The following is a 15,254-nucleotide window of genomic DNA, read 5'->3' as shown; positions in this document are numbered from 1 at the left end:
GCAACATGACAGGAGAAACCCCCCCTGGGGCCGAACACGTTTAGCACTGCTTTGTCCTTCCTGCACTGTTTTAAAAGGAACAGTGTGTACGAAGTATGTTTTGCTGTATTAAATCACGTGAAAATACGACGAGTTGTGTTTTCGTTACTTTAGATTGAGCCGTTTACATATACGGAGCAGGTGTTCTTCAGGGAGCTGGCCCCGATGTTCCTACAGTGGCCCAGAGTGGACAAACCAAACGTTTCAGTTGGTTACACTCTGCGACCTTAATGCTACATGTCGCCACATCCTACATATTAACCTCCATGCATCCTGAAGTCTTTTTTTTTAAAGTTGTTAAGGAGTAAATCCTGCTTTAGCCTCTCCTCTAATTAAAATGGAAGGAGTCCATCTGTCCTAATGTACTTCTCACTTGGTGGACTCCTCGTTAAACAACTGACGGGATACATTGAGGACGTCGGATAACAATATTACCTGCAGTTTGAAGAAAAAAAAGTGCATGCCTATTTCTCTGGACAGGCATCTGTAAATGGTCATTATGTAAAAAAAGAAAAGGAGAACAGAGCGCGTGTGTGTGTGTGTGTGTGTTTCTCTCCTTCCATAAAACAGTCCGTCTTTTCTTTCCCCGGCTTTAAGAGAAACCTGGTCCCTGGACGAGGTCCAACTTTGACACTTACACTCAGCCTGCGCTGCTCAATGGGCCCTATTGTAGTTTCAAGGGAGCTTTTTCACAATCAACCCCAAAAGAAATTCCACACAGAATTATTTCTGAGTAAATATTTGTTTCCCCTCCTATCCGTTTCTCTCTTACTCTGCATTTCAGTTTCTGATTCGTTTCCAAATTCCAAAGGACAATGTGCCAAAGCACCAGGTGATGTGGCCGCAAGCAGCGTTCATATTTGCTCTGCGTTTTATTTTTTATTTCTCTTTCAGCCTCTCTTTCCCCCCCCCCCCCCTCATCTTACAAATAGCCCTCCGGCCCACACAGCACAGCTGACCCCCCAGTGACCTCGAACCAGCTCTCCAATCTCAGTCAAGAGTATTTACAGTCAGCAGTTTGGGAGCATGAAATTAACTTTCGAAGCGTCGAACTTATCCATAAACTACAACAAAAAAAAAGGAAAAGAAGTTCTAAAATTCCTCCCAACGCAAATAAGAATGTAAAATGTGAAGCTTTTATTGTGGCGCTGCATTGACTTGCGCCGGGGAGTTTAAAAAGAGGGAATCGAAGCAGCGGAGACGGAAGAGAAGAAAACACACCCGAGTCTCCGGCTGCAGTCTTTTGGCCTCTGCTTGTTTCCAGCTCTCCTGCCCCCCCCCCCCCCCCCCCCCCACCCCCACCCCACCCCTACCTACATCTTTCTGTACTAATAACAGTCCTTTCATGCCACACAGCTGACGGCCCAGATGCTGCTCTCACAAAAAGCCGTGTGGAGAAAGATGAGAAGTGAGAGAGAGAGAAAGAAAAAGAGTAAGTACACATCCATCAACAGGCACACATGCAATTCATTTCAAGTGCTGCTGAATAGATTATTAGATATAAAAATGTGATGCGATTTCCCTAGTGAAAATATGTCCTCCCATCCGAGGCGTCATTTGGGTCTTTGTCAGTCATCGTCTCTCCCTCAGTAGAATGTAGACCGACCCGCCTCATTAGCATTTCTTCCTGGAATCGGACGATGTAAGCCAGCAGGTAAAGTAATGCCGAATCGGCACGAATCATGTTCATAAATATGGCTTTACGCTGGGCCGGCCTGTGGCCCGAGCTCAGCTGGTCTGAACACTCGATAGGCGGTTCGGTCTTTTCATTTCGCGGTCTCACTCGTCTGCGGTTGCGAATGTTTCAACTATGTCAATAACTATAATAAACCATCATTTATCGTCATAATTTAATGTTGGAAAGACCACTTTTCAAGGCGATGCCTTCACAGGACACGTGATGGCTTTGTTTGTCGTTATTTTTGCATGAAAAATGACTGAGATAATTAACCGATTATCAACAAAAAGTGAATAATCACCATTATTGAGTTGGGGATGATTAGAAATCCAAAAAGTTACTGCAGCTGGTGTCAATTAGGAGATCATCTCACATGTGTTGAGAATCTTGTTCGTATTAAACTTTAAGACACAAGAGAACAGGGCAGTGTTGGATTATCTAATGTAGAATGTGTGTCCCAATACTCACTGATAAATATATGATTCAGTGGCACAAAAAGGCTTCGGTTGGTATTACTGTAAGTTCATAGCAGGAGAAAGAAAGTCGAATGTGTTGATAGACTCAAAAGCAAAATATAAACGTCAATGGGGAAAACCAGAAATGGAGAGTGATTGTCCAACCAATGCTGGAAGATAAGGAGAGGACGGAAAGAATTAGACAAAATTAAAGAGGTGGAGCGATGATGAAATGTAGAGGGAGGTGGTGGGCCGCTGTTACTGGCTGAGTGTGTGTGTGGATTTAAACAGAACAACCCGTCATTGCTGGAAAGCAACTCAAGTGTGCAACTCATTTCATAGGAATGGAGGGACAGCGGAGGGAGCAGCTTTATTTATTAAGCAAATGAGTATTGGGATTAACAAAGAGGAGAGGCTGGACAGAGAGGAGGTCGTTGAGGGCAAGAAGGGTGCAGGAGGGGGTCAAGTACTAGCATGCATGGGTTAAAAACGGTTCCATAAATCAAACATGCGAGAAGAGTCCATCAAATCCAAATAAGCTCCCCAAGACTGGCAGATGAAGCCCGCAGCTGAAGCGTATCATTTTCAAACTAATCAAATCCAGTCATGCCAGAGTCGGCACATGTAAGAATCGCTTACAGCACTCTCCAAATGTTATTGGTTGGAGGACACAGTTTCTTGGCTTGTCATTTTATGGAATGAAACTAGCTCTAAACGTTTGGATTTGACAATTTATTGATGAGAAGAATTCGACTTCTAAATTAAATTCCCTTGGAGGTCAACAGGTCAACGAGGTCAGGATGTCCGCCGGCCGTGAGGAAGGTGGCTTGCCTCTCATGGCCTTTGTAAGAAAACAGCTGTGATTAGAAGTGATGAGGCTGCGAGCAGCTGTTTATGGCGCTAGTAGTTAGAAACACCAAAAGGACAAGCAAGGGGCCCCAAAACCCAGAGGTGAATTCCAGGAGTCGTCGCCAACAGTTACAGTTGCCGTGCGCTGCCGTCTGGCAGGCCTCAGGTTTCAGACAATACCGTTCTGGTTTCTCGGGGGGCACAGAACCTCAATCCTTCGAACCAAAACCCTCTCCAGACAAGACCAAGAGGAACAAGAACAAGAGGAATAAGACTAAGAGGAACAAGACCAAGAGGAACACAACCGAGGGGAACAAGACCAAGAGGAACAAGACCGAGAGGAACACGACCGATGTGGAACAAGACCAAGAGGAACACGACCAAGAGGAACAAGACCGAGAGGAACAAGACCAAGAGGAACACGACCAAGAGGAACAAGACCGAGAGGAACAAGACCAAGAGAAACACGACCAAGAGGAACACGACCAAGAGGAACAAGACCAAGAGAAACACGACCAAGAGGAACAAGACCAAGAGGAACACGACCAAGAGGAACAAGACCAAGAGGAACAAGACCAAGAGGAACAAGACCAAGAGGAACACGACCAAGAGGAACAAGACCAAGAGGAACAAGACCGAGAGGAACACGACCGAGAGGAACAAGACCGAGAGGAACAAGACCGAGAGGAACAAGACCGAGAGGAACAAGACCAAGAGGAACAAGACAGAGAGGAACACGACCAAGAGGAACACGACCAAGAGGAACACGACCAAGAGGAACACGACCAAGAGGAACACGACCAAGAGAAACACGACCAAGAGGAACAAGACCAAGAGGAACAAGACCAAGAGGAACAAGACCAAGAGAAACACGACCAAGAGGAACAAGACCGAGAGGAACAAGACCAAGAGGAACACGACCAAGAGGAACAAGACCGAGAGGAACAAGACCAAGAGAAACACGACCAAGAGGAACACGACCAAGAGGAACAAGACCAAGAGAAACACGACCAAGAGGAACAAGACCAAGAGGAACACGACCAAGAGGAACAAGACCAAGAGGAACAAGACCAAGAGGAACAAGACCAAGAGGAACACGACCAAGAGGAACAAGACCAAGAGGAACAAGACCGAGAGGAACACGACCGAGAGGAACAAGACCGAGAGGAACAAGACCGAGAGGAACAAGACCGAGAGGAACAAGACCAAGAGGAACAAGACAGAGAGGAACACGACCAAGAGGAACACGACCAAGAGGAACACGACCAAGAGGAACACGACCAAGAGGAACACGACCAAGAGAAACACGACCAAGAGGAACAAGACCAAGAGGAACAAGACCAAGAGGAACAAGACCAAGAGAAACACGACCAAGAGGAACAAGACCAAGAGGAACAAGACCAAGAGAAACACGACCAAGAGGAACAAGACCAAGAGGAACACGACCAAGAGAAACACGACCGAGTGGAACAAGACCAAGAGGAACACGACCAAGAGGAACAAGACCAAGAGGAACAAGACCAAGAGGAACACGACCAAGAGGAACAAGACCAAGAGGAACACGACCAAGAGAAACACGACCAAGAGGAACAAGACCAAGAGGAACAAGACCAAGAGGAACAAGACCAAGAGGAACACGACCAAGAGGAACAAGACCGAGAGGAACAAGACCGAGAGGAACAAGACCAAGAGGAACAAGACCAAGAGAAACACGACCAAGAGGAACAAGACCAAGAGGAACAAGACCAAGAGAAACACGACCAAGAGGAACAAGACCAAGAGGAACAAGACCAAGAGAAACACGACCAAGAGGAACAAGACCAAGAGGAACAAGACCGAGAGGAACAAGACCAAGAGAAACACGACCAAGAGGAACAAGACCAAGAGGAACAAGACCAAGAGGAACAAGACCAAGAGGAACAAGACCGAGAGGAACACGACCGATGTGGAACAAGACCAAGAGGAACACGACCAAGAGGAACAAGACCGAGAGGAACAAGACCAAGAGGAACCCGACCAAGAGGAACAAGACCGAGAGGAACAAGACCAAGAGAAACACGACCAAGAGGAACACAACCAAGAGGAACAAGACCAAGAGGAACAAGACCAAGAGGAACAAGACCAAGAGAAACACGACCAAGAGGAACAAGACCAAGAGGAACAAGACCAAGAGGAACAAGACCAAGAGGAACAAGACCAAGAGAAACACGACCAAGAGGAACAAGACCAAGAGAAACACGACCAAGAGGAACAAGACCAAGAGAAACACGACCAAGAGGAACAAGACCAAGAGGAACACGACCAAGAGGAACAAGACCAAGAGGAACAAGACCAAGAGGAACAAGACCAAGAGAAACACGACCAAGAGGAACAAGACCAAGAGGAACAAGACCAAGAGGAACACGACCGAGAGGAACAAGACCGAGAGGAACAAGACCGAGAGGAACAAGACCGAGAGGAACAAGACCAAGAGGAACAAGACCGAGAGGAACAAGACCGAGAGGAACACGACCGAGAGGAACAAGACAGAGAGGAACACGACCAAGAGGAACACGACCAAGAGGAACACGACCAAGAGGAACAAGACCAAGAGGAACAAGACCAAGAGGAACAAGACCAAGAGGAACAAGACCAAGAGGAACAAGACCAAGAGAAACACGACCAAGAGGAACACAACCAAGAGGAACACGACCAAGAGGAACAAGACCAAGAGGAACAAGACCAAGAGGAACACGACCAAGAGGAACACAACCAAGAGGAACACGACCAAGAGGAACAAGACCAAGAGGAACACAACCAAGAGGAACAAGACCAAGAGGAACACGACCAAGAGGAACAAGACCAAGAGGAACAAGACCAAGAGGAACAAGACCAAGAGAAACACGACCAAGAGGAACAAGACCAAGAGGAACAAGACCAAGAGAAACACGACCAAGAGGAACAAGACCAAGAGGAACAAGACCAAGAGGAACACGACCAAGAGAAACACGACCAAGAGGAACAAGACCAAGAGGAACAAGACCAAGAGGAACAAGACCAAGAGGAACAAGACCAAGAGGAACAAGACCAAGAGGAACAAGACCAAGAGGAACACGACCAAGAGGAACAAGACCAAGAGGAACAAGACCAAGAGGAACAAGACCAAGAGGAACACGACCAAGAGGAACAAGACCAAGAGGAACACGACCAAGAGAAACACGACCAAGAGGAACAAGACCAAGAGGAACAAGACCAAGAGGAACAAGACCAAGAGGAACACGACCGAGAGGAACAAGACCGAGAGGAACAAGACCAAGAGGAACACGACCAAGAGGAACACAACCAAGAGGAACACGACCAAGAGGAACAAGACCAAGAGGAACACGACCAAGAGGAACAAGACCGAGAGGAACAAGACCAAGAGGAACACGACCAAGAGGAACAAGACCGAGAGGAACACGACCAAGAGGAACACAAGACACGTGACAGTAACCGTCATCATTAAAAAAGAAGGCAACAATAGTTTTGACTAAAAAGCATCTCTGATTATGAGGACAAACCACACAGTGACATTCCAATGACCACAACACTACACTGTGCATCTCACCAGCTTAGCAGCTGGTCCAGCAGGTGAAACATATTGTATGCAAACACTTACACTTATAAGGTGAAACAGAGACGGCTGTTTGTGATTGTATGCAGGTGCTATAAAACTACAGCTGCAATTACAGACTTTCAAGAAGGATATCAATATTTGGTATTTTGGCCTTAAATCATGCAATCTCAACAACTAAAATGAACTCTTGTGTGCTTTATACACGTCTTCTTTCAACAATCTGGACACAGTGGCTTGTTTGACTTGGACACCATCCGTTACCATTTCTTCTGCCTCCCTCCAGTCTCTTCATTCTTCTATTTAAAAAAACAAAAAACTTTTAAGAAGCCTGTAGCGCTAACAAAACAGCAGCAGCGTAACGTCCATAACTTAAGAGTAGCACACCGACGGGGAGAAAGCCAAGCTTTCATACGTCCCCCTTAAGACACCAGCAGACATTCATCAAACACTGCTGTGTACACATCCTGCACCAACTTTCAAACTCTACTTGCATCGTGGCTGCACTGCGTATACACATCTGCAAATGACATGTTGTTTGTGGATTGAGCTCCTGTCTAATCTCAAACTGATGCCATAACTTGGGTCGGCATATTACGGGTACGGACGGGCAAGTGAAGGAAAAAACAACAAGATTCCACTCAAATTAATAGCTCTCCCAACACCAATACAAATAGCTAAACCTCACATTTTGGAAATATAGTAACACCACCTTTAGATAATGTAAGTAGTTTAAAGATTGGCACTCAGATGAGGAATACTGCACTATTATTATTATTATTCAAATTTAATTGAAACAATTTCTTCACCATCTGAGCTGTGTGTGTGTGTGTGTGTGTGTGTGGGTGTGTGGGTGTGTGTGTGTGTGTGTGGTGGGTGGCGACAGGCACGGATTATGGGCCTGTAATCCTTTCCATCACAGTAGGTGTCTCTGTGGTAGACAGCATGATTTACATATATATATCTCTAACAGGATGGGCCTTCCTCACGTCTCCGAGTGGATTAGATGCTACAAGTAAGTTTCGCATGCATTGTTTTTATGGGCAAAACATGGAAGAATATCACAGAAAGCTTTTGAAATGGATGATGCAAAGTAGTAACCAGTTAAAAGACGTATTAAACGACCGCCTCAAACCAAGTGTAGACAGGCAAGTGATCACTGGCAGACCATAATGATAGCCGGCTATAACATCCTGCTGCCACAGGGCTGGGGCTACCTGACCTCTGACCCCTGCATGTGAACTCTAACTCTACGGGAATGGGCAGTCAACCTCCGGCCAACAAAACACCTGTTTGTTTCTAACGGCTAATAACACTCGGGGGGGGGGGGGGGGGGGGGGGGAGTCATTACACTGAAACACACGAAATGTTGATCTGCTAATCCCGGACGGAGGTCTGCAAAGTCACAAGTGTCTGGGTGCTGATTAGTAGTGAGCTGGAGAGTAGCAGACCAGGACAAGGTTTTTACAGACTTGTCTTGTAATCATGAAGCTGGTTTACATATCCTGTAATGTCGGGGCTGAACGTTGACACACAGACACAGACGGCCCGTCATAGATCTAGAAGTCTACAGCGTTCGACAGGTCCGCTTGTGCAAACTCAAACGTGCTTGAAATAAAAATGTTTTTATTATTTTCACCACATGGACCATAAAAAAATAAGTATTGGACTTGGTTGCGTGTGCTTTAATTGTGTCCTTCTTGTGAAGTAAAAATAAAGTGCGTCTTCCCCACAACTGAGCTCGAGACTTTCAATGCGTTTTGATACACGTCTCTAAAAGCTTAGAAAGATTGTTTTAGAAGTGCAACAGTTTGCAGCTGCATTGTTAAGCAACAATGAACATTTTTACATAAAAAGTAAGTGGACGCGGCAACGGATTAGCTATCCGACGCAAGTATGCGATCAAGTCAATGGTATGTTTTGGAAAACAATGGGCAGTAATATAAAGTATACTCAATTTGGGTATTTCATGAGCTAAAAACATGCTGAACCACCAGTACGGTCCTTTGTGCATGGCCTCAGCTCTTCACTGTGGAGACCTCTGTCTGCTGCAGAGACGGATTCAAACAGCAACTTACAGCCCACAACTGTCCTAAGCCTGGCCAGGGTCGAAGAGGGCAGAGAGAGAGAGAGAGAGAGAGAGAAAGAGAGCTATGGTCACAACAACAGAGTAAACAACTAGCCACCGCACAAGGCAAACGTAAGCAGGGACACCCGCGTGCCGTGTGGGTGCCTGCCAGCCTAGGCTGTGGCCTGGGGGGGGGGGGGTGCATGGCCGCTGAGCACCCCAGAGTGGGCACCTCGAGTCGATGGGTTTATCCCTGTGGAAAGTCTGCATCAGCCCGCATGGAGCCCATTGTGGCCAAGAGAAGGTAGCGATTCACCAGACCCCCCCCCCCCCCTCCCACACACACACACGCACACACACACACACTAATGTAGCCATCACTTCTCAAGCGACCACAAGCTAAATGTATCCTCCATGCACAGCAGAAAATAGCATAACTGTGGAGAGGGAGAGCGGCGAAGGAGAGGAGTGGGGGGGGGGGGAGGCTGATATGAATACATAAAAGTAGAGGGTAGAGATGGAGGGCGGAGAAGTGATGAATGGACAAAAAAAAAAAAAAAAAGGACTTGAGTTATTAGCGTGTGACCGAAGAAACAACTTCATAAAACAAAAGGAGTGAATATCAAATGCAAGATAAGGACGAAGACATGAAGACACTGAGGGAGGGTCTGAAAGATGGATGGAGCACTCCTGAAAAAGAGTACATGACAGCAGACGGATGAAAAGAACGGGGGAGGAGGAGGGAGGAGGGGGGGGGGGGTCCCTCCAGTTCAACCACCACATATTTTCCCTTGAAAAAGGATATAATTTACACAAACCACTGAAGGTCATGCGTAGAGCATGCGGTGCCAACTCCATCCCGGCAGCCAACACATTTTTTCTTCCCCTTTCCTTTTCTGTCAGTCTTTCTTCTTCGTTCTGTCCTTTGACGGTCGGTCTCTCTTTCTGTCTCTCTAAGCATCCTTTCCATCTCATTTTAATGGCCCTACTCCAATCACTGTGGAGTTTAGGTTGAGCGATGCTTGCGTTGTGTTTGTGTGTGTTATTCAAAGACGGTCTGTCTTGTTTGTTTTTTTTGCACCGCGCGGTTGTTTCTGGAAGTGGCGATCCACTCCAATTTCAACGTCTTGCATCCACCATCTTTATTATGGAGAAAGTGTGTGTGAGCAAAGAGTAAAAAGCCAGATTGTCAGATTTGTCGCACAAAAAGCACAAAAAGTAACACCAGGCAGCATTTGCCGCATTGTTTTGCCTGCTAATGTTAAGACAGACGCCATTTAAGAAAAGAAAAACAACATTGTGACGTTGAACCGAGCAGCAGAGCGACATTTCTGCAGGCCAGTAGGTCGGACGAGGTCAGAAGTTCAACGTGTCAACAGAAGGCTGGTCTTGAAGTTCGGGAAGACACAAATGATTGAATTTGCTCCGTGTGTTCATACGCGCGTGTTAGCGCGCACGGCGGTTAGCGCGCAGTGTGCGAGTCCCCCACAGCTTCACAGCAGCGGTGGACCGTGGACGCGCCACCGAGGCCAGGATGTGTGGGGTGTGACGGTTCAGAATAATACAGAGCACCAGAGCACGTGTGTATGAACTGCTTTCCCCATTTGTCCATCAGGCCTGTGTTGTTGTTTTTCCAGTCGAGTGCTAATGAAAGCTCTGCTCCTTTAGAACACCACCCAGGCAGGTCAGAGAGAAAGACCCGGTAGATCCCGAGCTTTGTCCCTTTGGCCTCTGGAGGAACAAGTGGTCCCTAAATATTTTTTCCGCGTCGGGGCCTCCCTCTTTCTCCAGGCTGATCTTTTGGTCAAACGTGTTTGTCCAAGGTGCTTTGTGAAAGAGTTGCTCTTTCACTCTCACTCCAAGACCTAATCCACACAGCTGGCTAATAAAGAAGCCCATTGGAAAGGGAACACAGCAGGATACAGCAAACACGTAGGTCCCAAAATCAGCTTTACAATGTCTGTTTTTTCGGTGGCAAATCACTCCCTACTTCCTGGTTTGAAAGGGGAAAATAGAAACTAAAAGGAATAAAGCTGGCAGAGAGACATATCTTGTAATAGAAGACGGGACAGAATGGATCGACTCGTTTCAACTGAAACCGACGAGCAAATGAATCAAAAAAGGAAAACAAAAAGAAAAGTGGAATTCCCAGCGTTTGTTTTTAAAGTGTTGCTACTATCTCGTTAAAGTATCGCCAACGGTGCGCATGAACGCGTGGCTGAATAAAGACGTCACCTGTCAACTCCTGCCGAGTGATGGTGAATACTGTTTGGCGATGGTCTGCGTGTGCTGAAAAGGGTAAAGAAATGGCAGACCCGTCCAGGCATGTACATGGCTATAGCATGGCATGTGCTATGAGTGTGTGTGTGTGTGTGAAACACCTGTGTCCCACATGCACTCCTCAACACACACATACAACGTGCATTGGAAGAGTGCCCCTATGTTGGAGTTAATAATGCAATTGGAGAATCTCTCCCTGTGTCCCTCTAAAATCAACAATCGTGATGAAGTCTGCTTTCCTCGTCCTCTGAGGAAACGAAGTATTAGACAAAAGACGGCGAAGGCACAATAGAGGGCTTACACTCGACTCTTATGAGATTCCACCTCCCACTCGCCCCCGACCCTTCAGTCTCCTGCCACCGCGGACTCGCACAAAGCCTCCATGCAATAGCCGACTGACTAATTGACCTGGCTGAAATAATGTTAGCTGGCTTCCAACTGTGGACATTCAGTTGATGTTAGAGCAGGAAAGTCCACAGAGGTTTTCTTAAGGGCACACAGACTATAGACCAACTGGGGGTTCCCCCGGAGGGTCCTCCATCTTTTCTTCTCCTCTCCCACTCTAGATTTGCTTTGCACAATGGAGAATTATTTTTGCGGGGCCACCGTCAACTTCTCGACTCTCCCACCAATTACATGTTGATGACATTTTCTAATCTGCTTAGGCCACTTGCACGGACACACACACACACACACACACAGACACACACACACACAGCAGAGTGGCGTTTGTTGTCATAACATTTCCTCCTTTCTCTGCCATTTTCCTCTCTGTCCACACACACACACACACACACACACACACACACACACACACACACACACACACACACACACACACACACACACACACACACACACACACACACACACACACACACACACACACACACACACACACACACACACACACACACACACACACACACACACACACACACACACACACACACACACACACACACACACACACACACACACACAGTGTCAACCTCTTGTGCGTCAACACAATTGAAACAGAGGCATTAAAGCCAGTCAGTTGTGTAACGGTGAGCAGCAGCCGGCTTCAGCACTTTTCCCCATTAAACTTAACGTGGCAGATTCCTGCCTCTCTGACACCGACGTGCTTCCACAGTGTGGGCAGACACACACACACACACACACACACACACACACACACACACACAGGGCCACGTGGGAGGCGACATCAGCGAGGAGCATATGTGGCCCACCTGACCCACTGACCCGCTCTTCAGACGGCCGCTCTGCCAACGACGGATCCCTGATTTCTATCACGGAAACATGATCATAAAAAAGAGAATACAATGAGCGGACAATCCACTCGGCCTGCGCTCTCTATAAAACGATAGGAAAAGTCTGCTCACTCAAAAGGAGGCTTTGCTATGGAGCCAGATGTGAATGAGTGCCGTTACACAGATCATTCACAGATGTGAAAAGCCATCGGCTGAGATGATATAAGATCAGCTTTGGCAGCAACACTTTTGTTTACTTTTTGGCTGAATTTGAAATCAAACGATGACTACGGTGTTAAAGAACCAAAACATTTATGGGATAATCGGCTGCTCAAATGTTTCTTTCACGTCACCTTTGATTCATGCACAACTTTTGCATAGCAACAGAAGAAGAATTGGAACGGTGGAAAGACCCTTTACAACCGTCCTATCTAAATGTGAGATATTTCAAAAAAAGATAACCATAGAGGGGTTTTTTTTTCACCATATGCAAATAACAAGTTAGGTCTCCAGGATAGAACGGGCCGATTACAGTTAACAAAAGTACCAGATTGATGGGACGACATGGACACAATTAAAAAAGGAACATCTCAAGATCCAACCAATAGCACCTCATCTTTCAGACCCGGGGAAGGTGTCCTTTCACTTCGGGTTGTAAGAGGGATGCAGAAACGTCTAGCCTGCCCAGATGTTCGCCAATGCAACACAACTCACTGGGCAATATGTCATCGTGCAGCAGAACATTGGTTCTGAAGCCAAAACAAACGTTTGGGATAAAGTAAAAAAAAAAAAGAAAACGCTTTCAAATTAGAGCTGAAAGTCAAGCTTTGAGTCATTACAAACTGCAGGAGCACAGAACATACAATGTGCTTTAATACGTATGGACTGCATTAAAGGCTTCAACCACTTCTGATCAAATGGACCTCCGTGTTGAGATGTTAGAACGAAGTTTCATCTTGGACTGTGTCTGTATTCGTACATATGAATTATGCGGGCAGGAGCAACTCCTGCATGTCTCTGTGCATCAATAAAGCAGTCTCTCCATCACTCCCTTTGTACCTTTATTATTCTCTGTAAGGCTATGGAGGTGTGCAGTGACATGCTGCCAATCTGCAGGAGTCCCAGAGGCAGCAGTGGAGGCCAGGCTGCAGGGCGGGGGCTGGCGGGGTGGAGGGCAGAGGAAACCACCGACTAATGGGAAACACACTTCACTCCCTCGCTCAAATTGCTCATTCTACCACAGCAGAGAGGTGGCAGGCGTCCAGAAGGTGACTAGCGTCCAGAAGCAAGGCGTGATTTAAAAACGGGAGCCCTGCCGCTCCACGGTTCCAATCGTGAGTCTTAGGAAAACACATGCGTGTGTTGAAAGAGAGTATTAGGGGGAAGAAGAAAAGAGAGTGTATGAAAACACATGAACAGAAAGAGAGGACAACATAATAGATAAACTGAGGTAACGGAGACAAATAGCAAAAAGAAAATGATAGAACACACGGGGCACAGGAGAAACCTTGTGGATTTTCACATAAGCTATGATCTCATTGAACCTGCCATTGCAGCTCCACCATAAATAGCATCCCATTACATTGATACTTTGTAGCAATGCGTGTGTTCATTTCCTAGCATTGCATCCGTGTATTGTAAATAATGGGCTTTGCCGTTTCCACTTTGGCCCTGCATCTCCTAGCCAAACCCAGCCTTCTTCACATCTCCATCAGATGCTCTGTTACTGGAGAGAAGTGCTGAAATGGACTTGGGATGGCCCACAGCCGGCTTTTAGTACGCCAAAGATCCCAAATGTTATTGCCAGTGCATTTTTTTATCAAATAAAAAAAAGAAAAAGGCATTTTTCCAGATGTTGGAAAATATGCTCCATCTGCAGCTGCAAGTGCACCTCTTGTGCTGTTTTGTGAAGGATGGAAAGTGAAGTCTGACACTGTCTCAAACTCTAAAACCGAGACAGTCATTTTTTGCAATTACCTTAACAGCATTAAGACGCGCTCGACTGCCACACAATGCAGAGCAGATCCCCTGGACAAATCATCTCCAGTTTCGTCTGCAGGAAATTCTAATCCGAACCATAAAAGAAAATATAAAAAAAAGGTGAATGGAAGAAAAGAAGGGGGCGGTAGTGAGGAAGGAGGTAGCTCAAATTGGGAGGGAGAGAATTTTCTTTTTCCTTCAGTGGCGAGTTCACACAAAAGGGTCCTTCTGATCCCTGGAGTGCTGAGCACATACCTGCGGGATGAAATCAAAACCCTCTGTGAATTATATTAAATATCCCCTGCCAAACGCTCCACATACTTTCATGTGTTTTTACCAGTTCGGAGAGGCTCCATTAGGCTTTGCTAAAAAAAATAAAAAATAGAAAACTTAATTAGAATCCCAGACACCAGCACCTTTAAAACTCAGCTCCCTCATTCTATTTTGTCTGTGCGGTACAGAGAGAAAGAAAAGTGAGGAACAGAGGAGTGAGGGACAAATAATCTAATAGGGGCCCAAATACAGTATGAATAAAAATTCAGTGAAGGATAGCGGCTGTATTTTTGACAGGATAAAAAAAGGGAATAAGAATAAAAAGGTTAGTTGATCTCAGGGGTATGAAAGAGAAACCGACGCCTTCTTCAATGAGGTGTTGCCACGTGAACTTCAATGAAAAGGCCAATGAAGCGCACAGAGGGACAATATCAATTAAAACAATATATATATATATATATATATATATATATATATATATATATATATATATATATATACACACAAAATAAGAGGGGATTTCAGAGCTCCCTCGTCTTGTTTTCCTGGTCAAACTCCCCCTCGACTGAATCACAAAGTAAAACCCCAAATGACTAACAGATTCCAGACGCCATGTTTCAACTGTCAGACCGCGGAGTGTCGGTTCTTTGACAGAGCGTGTGCGGTCACATCTTTGCCCCCCCCCCAAGGCCATCCTGCAGAGGGGGTGCAGCAGATGAACGATCAACTTGACCCCGAGGTTCACCTGAATATCGTCGTTTTGTCTTAACCGCCACCTTAAACATGA

The 15,254-nt window shown here is 46.2% G+C and overlaps 1 protein-coding gene across 1 annotated transcript in view; it reads right to left on the bottom strand.

Annotated features, from left to right (window-relative positions):
- The window catches only part of coro7 (coronin 7), a 92,424-nt gene that overhangs the window by 45,526 nt on the left and 31,644 nt on the right, over positions 1–15,254 (bottom strand). The window lies entirely within an intron of this gene.

This window comes from Cyclopterus lumpus, chromosome 8 (genome assembly GCF_009769545.1).
Source record: "Cyclopterus lumpus isolate fCycLum1 chromosome 8, fCycLum1.pri, whole genome shotgun sequence".
Taxonomy (NCBI): domain Eukaryota; kingdom Metazoa; phylum Chordata; class Actinopteri; order Perciformes; family Cyclopteridae; genus Cyclopterus; species Cyclopterus lumpus.
Note: the sequence above shows the minus strand (reverse complement) of the source record. Positions and strands in the feature narration are given on the sequence as shown.